General features: G+C 36.7%; 1 protein-coding gene across 1 annotated transcript in view; it reads left to right on the top strand.

The window, feature by feature from the left end:
- The window catches only part of TAF3 (TATA-box binding protein associated factor 3), a gene marked incomplete at its 3' end in the record, with an annotated part of 166,054 nt that overhangs the window by 6,280 nt on the left and 141,876 nt on the right, over positions 1 to 17,898 (top strand). The gene's annotated exons all lie outside the window — the stretch shown is intronic.

Raw genomic sequence — 17,898 nt, 5'->3', positions numbered from 1 at the left:
GAACAAGGAGGCTATTACACAAAATAGAAAACCTTTGAAATGAAGGAAAAATTGGGGTAGCTTTTTTCCTCATTAATGTGAGGTAGTATTGCAAACAGTGAGTGAACATTTACTAAAATTATGCAGACTTAGTTCCATTTTTTATGATGAATAGAAATGTTGACTGTTTGATCATATAAAATTTTTGATCAGAATCATAACTAATTAGGCACAGTAGTCAGTCACAGCAGAGTTCCTTTATTCCTGTGTGATTTTACATGTTGCTCATTTAGATTTACTAATATTCTGAAGAGATAAATAATTTGAGGTCTCTAATACAAGTACAAAATATTTTTCATATAAAAAGTGGAAAATTACAAGTCATTTCTCATTTTAATTCTGAAACCGTGTGTGTATTTCAAGACAATGAAAGTGTTGGCAGAAATAATGTATTTGTGGATTTTTAAAATTATAGTGAAATATACATAACACTAACCATTTATACTATTTTTAGGGTAGTACATTTTTGTGGCATTAAGTACATTCTTGTGTTACGTCATTGTCACCTCCACACTTTTTCATCCTCTGAATTCTGTAACCATTAAACAAAAATCCCCTATTCCCCCTACACTTAACTTATGGCATCCCTCATTTAGTTTCTGTTTCTTAATCTGACTACTTTAGATGCCTCATATAAAAGGAATCTCTCTTAACTTCTGACTGGTTTACTTCACTCAATATGTCTTCAGTGTTGATCCATGTTGCAGCATATTCCAGAATGTCCTTCTTTTTTAAGACTGAGTGACATCCCATTATGTGTATAAGCCAATTTTGTTTATCCGTGCATGTGCTGATAGATATTTGGGTTGTTTCACCTTTTGTTCCTGTGCTGCTACGAACATTGTTGTCCAAATATCTGTTTGATTCCCTGATTTCAGTTCTTTTGGATGGATACCCAGAAGTAGAATTGCTGGCATAGTAATTCTATTATTTCATTTTCTTAAACATTTATTTATTTATGCATACAAGAACTGGGGTACAGGCCAGAGGTGTAGGGGGTGAGAGGATTCACCAGAGACAGAGTAGGGAACAGAACAGGCGGATTAACTGAAGTACACTGCTGAGGGGAGTAGCGGGCGAGTCAGGAGAGGTTTGCTGCACCATGTGGGTAGCTCCCTGGCCGGGGATCGAACTTGTGCTGCTGTGGCTGCTAATAGCTTCATAGGTTGTGTCTTAACCCCTTGTGCCACCAGGGAGGCCCATTATTTCATTTTTTGAGGAACATTTACACTGTTTTTCACAGTGGCTGCACCATTTTACCTTTCCACTAGCACTGCTCTAGAGTTTCAGTTTCCTGCATTTCATTGCTTATATTCTCCTGTCTGCTTTAATAGTATTTGAGTGTTGCCTATTTATTTCATAGACTAGCTTTAGACTTAGAATAAGTTGTTTTATAATCTGTATGTCACTGTTACCTCATCTAAAAAAACTGAGCAAAAACTCACGCTCAGTTGTAGGTTAATTGTGTATTGGTACATCATCATCATCAGACACTCTGGATCTTGGATGAGTAGCCTATACTGAATAGTACTGGTGCTGTGATGAAATGTGCTGATAGTGAAGCACTTTATTTAGGTTTGTTAATAACCATAACGTGATGGACAGAATTTGCTTTAACCTTTTCAAAAATAGTTTTTTGATTTGAGTCCTACTACTTGACAACTTAGCACTTTTCTACTTAATATTCTTGGAGAATAATGAAGGTAGAAATCAGTATCACCAGTGTTTTATGTACAGTGTTCCACCAGTAAATGATCTTGAATCAAATTTTTCTATTAAACACTCTTTATCTGGTCTTTCCCATAGAAGTTCCTTTTTTCTTCTCCTTTTGAAGCCTACTGATACATTATTAACAGGAGGACTTGGAAGTCTACAGATGGTTATCAGTCATCCCCAGTTTCCCGTAGTAACTGCTTAAAATTGTTTTACCTCCCCACCTTTGAATTTATTTATATGAGCATTTATTACCTTTGAGGAAATCTCACTGTTTATAATTCCCTATGTATAGGCATGCTCTTTAAACCCCACATCCCCTAGTGTCAGTGGTTTTTGATATTATAAATCTGTTTGTTACAACTTCTCTAAACATATAGTTACTTGCTTTAAAAAATGTAGCAAATGCATTTCAATATCAACATTGTCATAGTAGAGTTTCTTGGGCAAAGGCCTCATAGTAGCTAGATTGAAAAGAACTCCCTTTTCTCTTGTAGATAGGTCATGAATATCAAGTAGGCCTGGAATTTCCCTCTTTGCCTCTTTATTAAATATGATTTATTAAGCATCCTAGACATCTTCATGAAAGTAGTATATGTTACTAATCCATGATATGTCCTTTTGTATTTTAAGAATAATCTTTTATGGCTCTAAAAGTTTTTGCTGAAAGTCCACTTAGAAGTACACAAAATTTGGAAGTATGCTAAGGAAACATGAATGATAATCAGATGCTGGAAGAAAACTTCAAATGTTAATAGGAGAAAACTAAAGAAAAATACAATAATATGTAAATAATTGGCACATGAGTGATTCTCAGAATCATAGGTGATTGTGAGTTTTATATCAGTAGACAGTGGTAAAATTTATAAGCCAAGATTTATGTGTATTTTGAAATGGTATTTGATTGAGCCAGAACTAATGTCTTCTCCATTTAAAATATTTTAGCCCACTTTCTCTGTGTCTTTTAAAGCATTTTGAATCTTAACTATTTTGTGGTTTGCGTATCTTTCTTGTCCTAGTATATCTTCTATTTGATAGCTAAATTGTTTAATTTGGGACCTTTTTTTTGCCTTTAAATAAATTTGGATTCAGATGGGCAACATTTCATTAATCTTTATCCTGGTTTCATACACAGGCTCATTTTTGGTTCATGCATAATCTGCATTTATTTATTTAGATTTATTTAATTATTTTTCATAAATTGATAAATTGATAAGCTCTAACAAACTCAGCACTCAAAACCAGTGCTAGGACTTCAATAATAATTTACACTTAACCATTTGGTCCCTCTTGTTTTACTTTTATAGCACAGAAGTAATATATAATAAAATTCTCAAAGTGATATGGTTATTGTATTTATTTATTTATTGTTTATTTTTTAAGCAATATTTGCTTTCCCCCCACCCCCTCAGGTTGAGTCCCCATAGAACTGCCTTCCCCAAGGCACCCGTGCACCATCACCACAGTCCCCTGTGCTCCTTCCTCCTTTCCTCTGATTCCTCTCCCTCCTCCTCCCCTGCAGGATGTCTCTGATTTATAATTGTCTTTTTTTGCTTTGTTGTGTTTTGTACTGTTATTAATTTTTTTTACACTGATGTCTTATTTGGTTCCCCTATATTCCTGTTATGAGTGAAAACATCTGATATTTTTCTTTTTCCTTCTGGCTTATTTCACTGAGCATAATTCCAGTCAGAAATGGGCAGAAGAACTTAAAAGACATTTCTCCAAAGAGGAAGTGCAAATGGCCAACACGCATAAGAAAAAATGTTCAACATCCCTTATAATCAGGGAAATGCAAACCAAAACCACACTGAGATAACACCTTACACCAGTGAGATGGCACATATCATAAAAACAAACAACAACAAATATTGACGAGGAGGTGGTGAAAAAGGAGCTCTCCTACATTGCTGGTGGGAGTGCAAACTGGTCCAACCACTATGAAAAGCTGTCTGGAGGTTCCTCAGTCTACTAAAAATGGAGTTACCATATGACCTGGCAATTCCACTATTAGGGATCTACCCAAAGGACACAAAAACATTGATTCAAAAGAACACCTGTACGCCTATGTTTATTGCAGCACTATTTACAATAGGTAAAACCTGGAAACAACTCAAATGCCCAAAAATAGATGACTGGATCAAGAAAATGTGGTATAGGGCCTCCCCGGTGGCGCAGCGGTTGAGCGCTGGGTTGCGAAGCTGCCCGCAGCCTCTGCGGCGCCAGTTCGATCCCCGGCCGCGGGGCGAGGGTCCCACTTGGCACGCAGACCTTTCCTGCCGCCCGCTGCTCCCCTCAGCAGTGTACTTTGGTCCTTCTGCCTGCTCTGCTCCCCGCTCTGGCTCTGGTGAATTCTCTCACCCTCCCGTGCTTCTGACTGTACCCAGTGTTTGTATGAATGAATAAATAAATAAATCTTAAAAAAAAAAAAAAGAAAATGTGGTATACATACACAATGGGATATTATTCAGCAATCAGAAAAGATAAACGCAATCCATTCGCAGCAACATGGATGGAGCTAGAAGGAATTATGGTTATCATATTTAAATACTTCCAAAGAAATGTAATAAGACATCTGGCCTCCCTGGTGGCACAAGGGGTTAAGTCTCAGCACTATGAAGCTATTCACAGCCACTGCAGCACAAGTTTGATTCCTGGCCAGGGAGCTGACCCACATGGCACAGCAGGCCTCTCCTTTCTACTCCCCTCAGCAGTGTAATTTCAGTCCATCTGCCTGATTTGCTCCCCACTCTGTCTCCTGTGAATCTTCTCACCACCCCACACCTCTGGCCTACGCCCCAGCTCTTGTATGCAAAAATAAATAAATCTTAAAAAAAAAGAAATGTAATAAGACATCAGATTTATGTTGAGTAGTGAAGCAGTATGAAAGAAAGTGATATAAATACAGACTTCTATCTAAAATTGATGGAATAAATTTTTGAGTTTCTTCTAGATTGGAAAAAAAGAACCTTATTTCATTGGTGGTTTTATGCAGTATAAACTAATACAAATTTAAAAAGGAAAATGCAGTAAGCCTTGAATGCCACTTTTGTTTTTTCAGTTTATACTTACAGATTCCTTAAAGAGCAAAAATATTGCTGATTCATAAGATATGCATATATTTCATAAGGATACAATAGATGATAGGCAGTATGATAAGATGCTTATCAAAATCTTTCCCTGTGTTCAGGGAGAAAGGATATATAATGCAGTCCTGTGGTTACAGTTTTTTAATGTAGTCATATAAACCAGCTTAATAAATCATTTGCAGTTTAAAATCTTTTTCTTTATGGGCACAGCATGTTAGAAAGTTCCTCGTAGTCTGTCTAGTGGTACAAAGCATAGTATCGACATGAAAAACTTTAATAACAACACCTGCTTGCCAGGTTCTTTCTTTTCTTTTAGTTTTCTTAAGAACCACCCACAGATGGGGCCAGACTTTGGTCATAAAATATTGTTAGTGCAATACTGTCATGGGACTACCTTCTTATAAATCCTTCAGCTTGATTCATGTCAAAAAATCATTTAAGTTTCCATGCAACACTCTAAGAATAGAAAACCTGAAAGGGTAGCAGGCTGTAGTAGAAAAAAACTTGAGCTTCGTGGAACCTTCCAAACAGGACTCAACTAGTTATTGAGTTAACAGTCTTACCAAGTTACTTTACCTTCTGAATCTTATATTCATTATCTGTAAAAAAGATATTATAATGCATGGATGATGAGATATTTTGTGAAATATTTATATGAAACAAGAGTGGTGTTTAATGCAGAAGACAAAATAATGAATGTTCTCGTTATTTTACCTAACTCACTCTTAAGGAATTTACTATTGAGTTGAAATATTGATACAATATACATTTATGAAGTGATGCTACAATAAAAATGAAAATGTTAATCCTATGCTTAGTCTGTTGATAGATCCAAAATATTTGCAAGAGAAAGAGAAGCCATTCATTTCATTTACTTTGTTGCATCTGTTATAGGAAATATATCAACCTCAACAGACTTGGCATTAGGGTTTCTATTTTTTGGTAAGATTTGTTTTATTTATTTATGCATACAAGAGCTGGGGTTTAGGCCAGAGGTGCCGGGGTTGGGGGGTGGAGAGGATTCACCAGAGACAGAGTGGGGAGCAAAACAGGCAGATTGACTGACATACACTGCCGAGGGGAGAAGCAGGTGAGACAGGAGATGTCTGCTGCACCATATGGATTAGCTCCCTGGCTGGGGATTGAACTCATGCTGCAGTGGCTGCTGATAGCTTCATAGTATACATCTTAACCCCTTGCACCACCAGGGAGGCCTGGCATTTCTATTTTTTTTTTTTTTTCAGTAGGCTTTATTTTTTGGAATAGTTTTAGATTTACAGAAAAACTGAGATGATACTATAGAATTCCTTTTTATTTTGAAGCCAGTTTCCTCACCTTATTGATATCTTACATTAGTATAGTTCATTTGGTATAATTAATGAACCAATCATGATACATTTTTATTAACTAAAGCATATTATTTTTAGTTTTTCCCTAAAACACTATATTTCTTTCATTGCTTTAGTTGGCCTGTCATTTTAGGCTTCTGCTGCCTGTGACATTTTCTTAGATTTCCATTGTTTTTGATGACTATGACAGTTTTTAAAAGATTTATTTATTTTATTTATACAATAGCTGGGGTACAGTCCGAGGATTGGGAGGATGAGAGTATTCACCAGAGACAGAGTGGGGAGCAGAACAGGCAGACAGTCCGAAAGCACTGCTGAGGGAGCAGCGGGCGTGGCAGGAGAGGTCTGCTGCACCATGTGGTAATCTCCCTGACCAGTGGGGATCGAACCAGCACTGTAGAGGCTGCGGACAGCTTCACAGCGCTGTGCTCAACCCCCTGCACCACTGGGGAGGCCCAACTATGACAGTTTTAAGGAGTACTGGTCAGATAAATGATAGAATACCCCTGTATTGGAATTTATCTGTATTTTTTCTTGTGATCAGACTGGAGTTATGAGTTTTGGGGAAAACCACAGAGGTAAAATACCATTTCCAGTGCTTCCTATCAAGGGTACATACTATCAACATGACTTATCACTTGTTGATGTTGACCTCAGTCACCTGGCTGAGGAAGTGTTTGTCAGGTTTTTCTCCCTTCCCTTACTGTCCTCTGTGGAAAGAAGTCATTGTGCACAGCACACTTGCGTGTTACATGACCCCTTTTTGAAGGTAGAGCATCTTTATAAGCTATTCTGTAGAAATAATTTTGAACTCTTCTGGATTTGTCTCCTCTTCCTTAAGTGTTTCTGTTTTTATCATGAACATTCGCAGGTTTAAAGTAATTGACAAAAGTAGCACAAACATTTTAAAAATCAAATGTTGCCAAAGCATATTAGGTATAAAATAAAGCAGTATATTAGGTATATAATGAAAGGTGGGCTTTCCACTTACTTTAGACTCCCATTTCCCAAGAATAATCTTGTTTAATAGGTGTGCAGCCTCTGAGATCTTTTCATGTTTGCTTAGACTGAAGAATCTGTTCCTCTTTAATACCTATTATTTATTTATTTCTCAAGCTGTTACAATCTGACTTCTATTCCCATCTTTTTCCTGAAACAGTTCTCACTGAGATCACCAATTGACTTACCAGCTAACTGACTGATCTAAGGGAAATTGTGATCTTCTTTTGGGGAGATATAACTTATTGAGTTATTACAGGGCAGATAACTTTTTAACCACTGCCCAGTTCAAGATGTAAGGCTTTATCAACTATCCTAGAAGCTTCTTCATGTACCCAATCTGAGATTTGATTAGAGCTCAGTTTGCTACCGGTGGCAAAACATTTATGGTGCTGTGTTCCCTCATCAGAAGGTCTGAGTGATATTCTGTCATTTTTTTTTATTTCATTCTTTAGTTAGAATAATTTTGTAAGGAAATTCTTTCCCCTGTCTAGTATTTAGTTACTCAGTGGTACAGTTCATACAGGGAAAACAGGATATATCCTTCATTTTATATACCCAGTTTTTAAGATAAAAAGTGTCATTCCTATGTGACAAGTTAGTGTTTTCAAAAAGTAGGTAATTAAGAATTCATAAATTTAAACATCATTAATATTCTTACTTTCATTGTAGCTCAGATTATCCCATCTCTTACCAGCAGCAGAGGCTTCAGTCTGACTTCTGAGTCCTTTTCACATGATCCTAGTAGTCTTTGACAGCATCCTATTTGTTGTATCAAACTGTTCCAGGCTTATCTTGTATATTCTTGCCCCACACTTGGAATTAATCATTTTCTTAAGGAGCCCTGGTTTCTTGGGAAATGGCGTTTCAAATGTACTATCTTGGCATCTGAAATACTTATTACAATGGTGTAGCCATTGTTTCTCAGCAATAACTAATTTTATATTCATAATATACATCTAGATGTGTGTGGATAAGTTGGTAAACAGACAGATAATAGGGTATGTCATGAGTTCATTCAGATTTTTCCAATTTAAATTCAGGAAGATAGGGTTTCTACTTTTTAAGTTCCATCAGTAAATACTTTTGTCTATAACAAGAATTCTGGTTCTCAGAGATAAAGAAGATGATACAATATTCTATGGTTACTCTTTTTTTTTTAAGATTTATTTATTTATACAAGCACTGGGGTACAAGCCAGAGATGCAGGAAGGTAAGAGAATTCACCAGAGACAGAGCAGGGAGCAGAACAGGCAGTAGGACCGAAATACATTGCTGAGGGCAGCAGCAAGTGAGAGGAGAGGTCTGCTGCTCCATGTGGGAATCTCCCTGGCTGGCTGGGAATTGAACCGGCAGTGCAGAGGCTGCAGACAGCTTCACAATGCAGCGCTCAACCCGCTGTGCCATCAGGGAGGCTTTATAATTACTCATTTTGCCATATTCTAGTAATATTGATACTTTCATTCATGAAAGTAAACAAAAACATTTTTTCTTCTGTTTTATGACACATCCTAAATTTCTGATTGTAGTATCTGTACATTATCAGCTGTATAGCTGCTTTCTTGAGTTGTATCACCTCACTTCTGAGTTTTTCTAATTTTGATTTATGTTCTTTCATATCTTTTTGATCATTTTGTTGTGGAATGTAATCATTTTCATCTGTTTTTAGGGTGTGTGTTTCATGTGTACTTTGTCTATGGGGATGGTATTTTTTTCTTATAGAGACTGTATATGTGAATATCATTTTTCTGAATACGTAGAAGGAAGCTGAGGATCATCTTTCTAACTTCGTAGTTCTCCCTCTTCTGTATTGTATAATGTTCAAGCATAGGGTAGCCTGCTTTCTTAGATTTTCTGTCTCTATTTTCTATTACCAATTTTATTTGGAACTTCTCTTTCTGTAATGGTAGTTCTCCTTTCTCTCTTCTGCTCAGTTGTGATACCAATTATAGCAAATTTCCTCTCAGTGGGCTCAGACCTGAGCAGAGTAGCAGAGAGTCAAATGCAAAAGACTTCACTCTTCAGCCCCAATAGTTCTTGCCTCCGCGCCCTTTTACTCTCCCATCTGTCTGGAGGTCAGAGAAGATTGACCTTTTAGCTTCTCTTCTTATATTGGCTACCAGGCTTTCAGTGAATACCTGTTGACTTTTGAGGTTCTTCTCTTTTGGTCTAGTCTCCCCATTATTCTCACTACAGGCCCCTGCACAGGTAGGTATCACACCAGTCTTGTAGTTCTTGTTGATCAGTCCTCATTCTTTTCTTGTATTTTGGTGTCAATGGGTATTCTTTGGGACCTCCCCTATGGTGGCTGCTCTAGTTTGATGTGGTAATTTAGGAAGATCCAAAAATTGTATTGCTACCACTGTAACTTTCTCCACAGGAACTCCTTTTTTGCTGTTTTTTCCTGTTGCGCATTCCTTGTAATAATTTCTCTAGTGACATCGTATTCTCTTAATTCTCCTTACATGACTAATTCATTCTCTGTGCTTTTCATGAACTCATCTTCCAAGATTCTTGTATCACTATAATGTTGGCACTCTCTACTAGTATCTTTGACTTACTGCTTTTCTTTACAGTGTGCGATATTACCTACTCTCATGGTTTCAGCTGTCATCTCTGTACTGATGCATCCCTAAACTGTATCTCCATACCACACCTTTCAGACTTTATGTCTGTTTGTCAGTGCACCACTGCCTCATTTCCCATAGACACCTCAAGTTAATGTTGCCTCATTTCCCATAGGCTATCCATAGTATCTTTCCTCAAGGCTGTCCATAGTATCTTTCCTTCATACCCTTCTATCATCTGTCATAGTCAGTCCAGCTAGAAATGTGAGCTTTGTCTTTGACCTCTGCCTCTGATCTTTCATTTCCTATTACCAACTCTATTCATTTAGTTTACTAGAAATTTCTAATATACCACCCCATCACTCCATTCTGATCTTCCACAGTAAATTGTTAAACAAGTAAGTACATTCCATAGTACATTCCACTTTTATTAGCTGGCCCCCAAATTCCAACCAGCTTCGTGCCTAGCCCCTCCATGAGTATGTGGTTGCTGCTCCCTTAACCCTGTTGACCCCTTTCCCCTCCATTACCTTGCAGGCTGGAGTGCAAGGGTCCAGCAAAGTTTATCCTGAGTGTTGAGGGCAGTTGCCTGGAGGCAGTGTGTTGTTTCTTTTTCTTATCCTACAGCATCTAAGCTAAAAGGTTGCAGCTGAAATGGCATTAAGGGTTGATATGCAGTGACTTGCCTAGGATGTTAGCACAAATTTCTTAGTGTAAACCTACAGGGTCCTCCATGATGAGACTTCTGCCTATTTACATGTTAATTTCCTTCCCCTTATTGCTTCAGACTTTAATCTCCAGAATCATTAACTTGCTTGTGTTTCCCAGAAGGAACTATGTGCCTGAGACTGACTTATAGTTCCCTTCCTGCTCCTTGTTTCTTTTTTTGTACCCATATAATAGAAATCTCTACCATTATACTTAATATATTTTGTTATGATTATTGGTTTTATTTGTCTCCAGAACTTATACTTCTCTTGCTTCCTCTTTAAATACTAATCTCATTCTCAATTCTACCTTTTATCTCACAAAATCTAAAGTCCCTTTTCCTGAGAAGTAAATTTAGGACAGGGAGAAAGTAACTAGAGAAATTTGTTCAGAATGTTGTCAAGAGTAACATAGGTACTAAGTGACAGAAATGATAGTTAAGTTCCAGATTTCTTAGTCTTTGTCCAGTATTCTTTACATCCTTTATTACCCTGGTTTTAGAGTACGGGTATAAAAACCGACAAGGGCTTATCGTCAAAGATTTTTCTTTTTCTTTTTTCTGCATTCTTCTTGACTGTAGTTACTTTTTTAAAATCGTGTTTTAATAATATTTGATTATTTTACTGAGGCTACTTTTCTTAGAATTTTTTTCTACAGCATGAATTTTAAATTCAGTTTTTTTAAATATATGTGTAAAGCCTATCTCTTGCTTTGTATTCAAACCAGCAAAATTAATTTTTAAGTGAAGGCATATGCATTTCAAAATAGAGAGTGAAGGGCCTCCTTGGTGGCGCAGCGGTTGAGTGCTGGGTTGCAAAGCTGCCCGCAGCCTCTGCAGCGCCGGTTCGATCCTCGGCTGCTCCCCGGCCACTGGAGGAGGGTCCCACATGGTGCATAGACCTCTCCTGCCGCCCGCTGCTCCCCTCAGCAGTGTACTTCGGTCCTTCTGCCTGCTCTGCTCCCTGCTCTGGCTCTGGTAAATTCTCTCACCCTCCCGCACTTCTGACTGTACCAAGTGCTTGTATAAATAAATAAATAAAACTTAAAAAAAAAACTAACAAAAAAAAACAACACTGAGCATTAAAAAATAAATAAATAAATAAAAACAAAATAGAGAGTAAAAATATCAGCCCAGATATGATAGACTGAAATTTATAACAGACTTTGTTAAAATTCTTTTTGCTACTAATTTTCTTCCTTTAATATGTCTGGTTTTATAAAAATAAGAACACACTTCAATTGTGTAATAATAAACTAGTGTCTAAATCAATGAAGTAATCCTGTCAGATGCCTTAGAAAAGCTGAGTGTTTTGTTATTTTACTGTTTATTGTTACTATCAGCACCAGCTTTGTCTGTGTCTCCATTCCAGACATCTAGAACAGAAAAAAAAAGATTTTTTTTCTCAAATTAAGAACTTTCTAGGGTCTCCCCAGTGGTGCAGTGGTTGAGCGCTGGGTTGTGAAGCTGATCTGCAGCGCCGGTTCGATCCCCGGCTGCTCCCGGGTCACCAGAGGAGGGTCCCACATAGCGGCAGACCTCTCCTGCTGCCCACTACTCCTCTCAGCGGTGTACTTCTGTCCTTCTACCTGCTCTGCTCCCCGCTCTGGCTCTGGTGAATTCTCTCACCCTCCCACGCTTCTGACTGTACCCAGTGCTTGTATAAAGAAATAAATAAATCTTTAATAAAAAAAAAGAATCCATGTTGTAGGTTTAAAAAAAAACTTTCTAGAAGTTGAACATTTCTGTTATCCGCAGTATATTTCTGTAAAATTTTCCTCATTTCCCTCATCGTGTGTGTGTGTGTGTGTGTGTGTGTGCTTGTGTGTAAAGGGAGGAAGGTCAAGGAGGGGTCGGACAATGATCTCACATGACTGACTCTTTTTAAGATCCCAAAGTTAGTGGTTTTGTTGTAATGTTGTAAGTTAGAATTTATTCTGTTTTGCTTTCTTGAATTGGAGTCTTATCTGGGTCAGTACAATAATTGTTTTATTTAACTAGTTACCTGCTCTACCTACATAGAGTTTTCCTATTTTGAATGAAATAATATCAAGTTTGCCTTGTTATATACTTCACTATATAATGATTTTGTGTCCTTGATGCTAAAGGGAAATTCATACCATTTTTTCATTCATTCAACAAGTAGCTATGGAGACCCTGCCGTATGCAGGCACACTGCTTTTTGTGGATACAGCGGTAAACCAAAAAATAAGAGCCTTCTTTGGCTTCCTAGAACTTCTGTTCTATATGGAAAAAGAAAAATTAGACTAATATTTATATATGAATTTAATTTATAATTTGTATTATTATCCTATAAGGAGTGAAGGAATTCGTGAATATTTTATAAGTAGTGGGTTTAAAAATGATTAGATTAGCAAATTCTCCAGGTAAAGAGGATGGACTCAAGACAACCATTGGAAGAGTGTCTTGAGAGGACTTGTTGCAGGCATCGAGGGCCTGAGTTTGGCTGTGCTGAAGGTCGGGGAAGAATGACCAGGTTTGAGAGATGTTGAATAGACAGGATTTGTCAATAGAGAAATTATAGGAATAGAATAGAATATAACCAAAATGAAAATGCATACATTGTGCAAAAATGAAAAATGATGTAAGAATTATATGAAACAAAATAAAATATAAAAAAAAAAATGCCAGTAAAATCCAAAAAAAAAAAAAAAAAAACCAGAATCGAGAAAGGAGCTAAGGTTTCAAGCTTGGGATTCTACATCGATAATCTAAATACCCTGATCTTAAAACAAACCGACCTGATCCAGAGTTAAATTTTAGATTGTACTTCATATCTCTCAGCAGTGCTCCAGCATAACTTTATTTATCCTTTTAAAAAGGAGTCAGGTAGAGTTCAAGTTTATATAATCTGTCAAGAACCTAGGACACATGCAGGCTTTGTTGCTTGTTAAAGACAGCAGATACAGACACTTTAAAGAAGACCAGGTTTACTTACTGTTGTTTCTGTTACTGCTAATAGAGAGTGCACTCCGTGCCAGGCACTGTGTTCCATATTGGGGGTGCAGAGACTCTCATTTCAGTGTCCTCAGAGTGTAGAGAATATATTTAAAAATGATCCTGCCTGTTGCGGGATGCTGAATAGACGTTCTTAGAACAGAAATTGCTAGAGAACACCTAACATTAGTTTTGTTATAAAAGATTAAACATTAACCTTTAGTGTATTAGTTTAGGGCTTGAAGTTATATATGAAATTTGTACAATTATGGCTGCTGTTCACTTCAGTCATGTGATCCTTGATTAACAAAAATGTATTAACTTGGTATTTCATTGAAGTTTCATAATTTAAAGCTCCCCCCTCCTTAAACATTTTTTGCCCCTGGATATAGTGTGCCTAGTCTTTCTTCTCCCAACTCTGGTTTCCGCTCTTATAAAATGGAAATGATGGTGTCTATGGTATTGCTGTTATAACTGAATGAGATAAATGTTATCAGTTATTACAGGTCTTTGATAAGGCCTTCAGAGAGCAGGCCCATGATTACAACTTGTTCCCGAAAAATCTAAGCACCAAGTATAATGGATGTCATACTATTATATTCTGAAAAATAAGTTGGAGTATAGTAAATATACACATTTGTCATAATGTGTATTGTCTCTCTAATTCTTTCTAATGTGGGAATGCTGACACAGTGCTGTGGCACACAGTAGGACTCAGTTTGCAGTTACTAGGGGGTTTTCCTGCATTCTAGTAAAGTGAGGTACTGCCCTGCTTTCCAGACAGACGGCTTTTCTAGCTGGTACACCTTCATTGACTCACACACCTTGAAGGCCATAACATAACTAAAATGTTACAACATTGATTAGCTTTGAGTGAAATAAAAGTATGAATACACATGAATATGCAAAATGTATTAGCCAGATCTTTACAATTATCTTTTAAATTTCTACCTCTTCTATTTTTTTGGTGATAGACTAGTTTTGCTAATCACCTTTAGTAACTTTTAATAAGTTTTCCTAACCCTTAGACATGAGAATTTTTATTTTAGGTAAATGATATTAGGAAAATGTAGTTATTTACATCTAATTTTACCACAGGAAAAAAGCAATACTTACCCCCTCCCCTCCCCTCTGTGTGAGCATTTAGATGTTATGTTACACTGTTGATTAACTGTTGATGTTTTGTACTAATACATTGCCGTGTTCACCAGTAATGCTCATTAATTATTTTTTTTCTCATGTAATCAGACTAGGTTTAAATTTATGGTTCATTTATATCAAGTGTTATGTAGTAGAATGTAATATTTCAATATACTCTGCTAATCAGTGATATTTAATTATCACCTATTATATTCTTGCTGGAGGGTTTAAATTCTACACTCTAAAGAAAATTGATTTCTTTTTTAATGTGAAAGTGATTGCAGTTCAGTAGGTGGCACTCTTTCCTTTTCTGTTAGTGTTAATAAATATCCAATTAAATGCCAAAAATGTTTCCAAGGGCTTAAAAAAAAGCATGAAACTTAAACCATTAATGACTTGTTTTAAAAAGAATAATAACACTTTTGTTAATAATTTAGCTTCTGTGGAACATTGTTAGAGCAGTTACATGAATATATTTAATATTTATTTTCTTTAAGGAAACTTTTGTATCTAGAACAGAATTCATTATATCATTTATCAAAGGCCTTATGTTAACCTTTCTGAAACTCTAGGTTTTCTTTTGAAAATTTTGAAATTATTACCCCATTGTATCCATCTTCCCTTCCCTATTTTAATTTTTGAACATTGTCTTCAAAGTCTCATTTGAATACACTCAAAAAAATGAAAACATTTTCCTCATTCTAACATAACTTTTCCTATTTTTAGTGTGCCCATCCCTTATTAAATTTTTTTCAAAGGTTTATTTATTTATGCATACAAGAGATGGGGTACAGGCTAGAGATTGGGGGAGTGAGAGGATTCACCAGAGGCAGTGGGGAACAGAGCAGGCAGACTGATTGAAATACACTGCTGAAGGGAGCAGTGGGTGAGTCAGTAGAGGACTGCTGCGCCATGTGGGTAGCTCCCTGGTCTGCTGGGGATCTAACTGCTGCAGAAGCTGCGGATTGCTTCATAGTGTGGTGCTTAACCCCTTGCGCCACCAGGGAGGCCCCCCATCCCTTTTTTAATTTATGAAGAGAGAATGTAGTGTGTTGACTTAGTACAGTTTTCTTTCATACTTTTTATCCAACATTACTTTTATTCTGCTTTTTTAACTTAATTTTTGTTGTGTTTTCGTTGTTCCTAAGTATTTTAAATTTACTATTTTTTTAAAAGATTTATTTATTTATGCATACAAGAGCTAGAGTACAGGCCAGAGATGCAGGTGGTGACAGGATTCACCAGAGACAGAGTGGAGAACAGAACAGGCAGACTGACTGAAATACACTGCTGAGGGGAGCAGCTGGTGAAATAGGAGAGGTCAGCTGCGCCATGTGGATTGCTCCCTGGCAGGCCGGGGATGGAACTCGTGCTGCAGAGGCTGTGGCTTGTTTCATAGTGTGATGCTTAACCCCTTGTGCCACCAGGGAAGCCCAAATTTACTATTTTTTTTTTAAAGATTTACTATTTTTTTTTTTAAAGATTTTTTGCATACAAGAGCTAGGGTGTAGGCCAGAGGTATGAGGTGGTGAGAGGATTTACCAGAGACAGAGAGGGGAGCAGAACAGGCAGATGGACTGAAATACACTGCTGAGGGGAGCAGCTGATGAGACAGGAGAGGTCTGCTGTGCCATGTGTGTAGTTCCCTGGCTAGGGATCGAACTTGTGCTGCAGTGGCTGCTGATAGCTTCATAGTGCTGAGCCTTAACCCCTTGTGCCACCAGGGAGGCCCTAAGCTTACTATTTTTTAAGGAATGTACTGTAATTTACTTAGCCATTCTCTTATTTTTAGACACTTTTGATGTTTTTAAATATATAATGTTGCATCAAGTATTTTTGTGCACATTTTTCTTTTATATTATTTCTTTATGACAAATTCCCAGGGTAGGAGATTTTAAGTCAAAGGTATAAAACACATATATGATCTTTGACATGTATTATATGTTGCTTTCTGAAAGAATTGTATCACTTTACCATGTTATAATGATGTACCAATGTAATGATTATATCAATATCCTAACAGTCTCACTGGAATTAAATTTCAACGTGTATGTTTTTTTCAAACTTAGATTAAGCACATTTTGATTAAATACATTTTCTTTTAAATTTTTTAATTGAAATTTGGGAACAAAAATGAAAACTTTTACTGGAACATAACTATTAATATCATGAAATAAAATGCCAACTCTGTGTGTGTGTGTGTGTGTGTGTACACATGCTTGTTTTAACATAGTTATCGTATATAATTTCATACACTGTATTTTCATTTAATTAATACACATACTATATGCTAGCCAATAAATAAGTTCTGTTTGGTAGACAGTGGTAGGTATAGGAACAAACAGGATATATAGAAAATGCATTGAAGTGATTTGGTTTGTGTGGTTCTGTTAGTTATGGTAGGGTGTATATATTTAGACATATTGTTGGATAGGGTGTTAAATTTGTTAGATAACATTATTTGAAATACTTAGTGAATAACTATGTGCCTCATAGCAGTTAGCTATTCAGCTATAGAATGAAGATTGAGAGGTTTTGTTTGAAACAAGGATAAGAATACTATTCCCTGTTGCGATATAGTCTTTCTAAGCATTATTTTAAATGACCAAATGTAGGCTATCCCTTAAAGATGTTGACCTCTTTTAATTTTTAACTTACACAAATACAACTGCAGTAAATGCTTTTACTCATATGGTTTTCTCAATATTCAGATTATTTCTTATGATTAAGTTTGAAAATTTTGATTGTGTTACAGATTATGAAGCATTAATTTTTTATAAAAAATTCCTTTAAAGCATTTATATTACCACTGTAATATATAACACCCCTTTTATTTCATCTTTCGTTGAAAAAATCTTTCTAATTTAAGATGATTTTATTTGTATTTTTTATTTTTACTACTTCTGATAGTAACATTTAACATAATTTAAAAGTTGGGTTCTTAGCCCAGTTCTTACTATTTGAAAGAAATGGCATTCCATAATTTTTAGTCTTTTTTTTTTTTAATTTTCTAGAGGCATGTCTTATTTATTTATTTATTTATTATTTATTTGTTTGGTTGGTTGGTTTATACATGCACTGGGTACAGTCAGAAGCGCGGGAGGGTGAGAGAATTCACCAGAGCCAGAGCGGGGAGCAGAGCAGGCAGAAGGACCGAAGCACACTGCTGAGGGGAGCAGCGGGCGGCAGGAGAGGTCTGCTCGCCATGTGGGACCCTCCTCCGGTGGCCGGGGAGCAGCCGGGGATCGAACCGGCTGCAGAGGCTGCAGGCAGCTTCGCAACCCAGCGCTCAACCGCTGCGCCACCGGGGAGGCCCCAATTTTTAGTCTTTCTAAGAG

Source organism: Talpa europaea (assembly GCF_964194135.1).
Source record: "Talpa europaea genome assembly, chromosome: 14".
In the NCBI taxonomy this organism is placed as follows: domain Eukaryota; kingdom Metazoa; phylum Chordata; class Mammalia; order Eulipotyphla; family Talpidae; genus Talpa; species Talpa europaea.
This window is presented reverse-complemented; position numbering and strand designations above follow the sequence as displayed.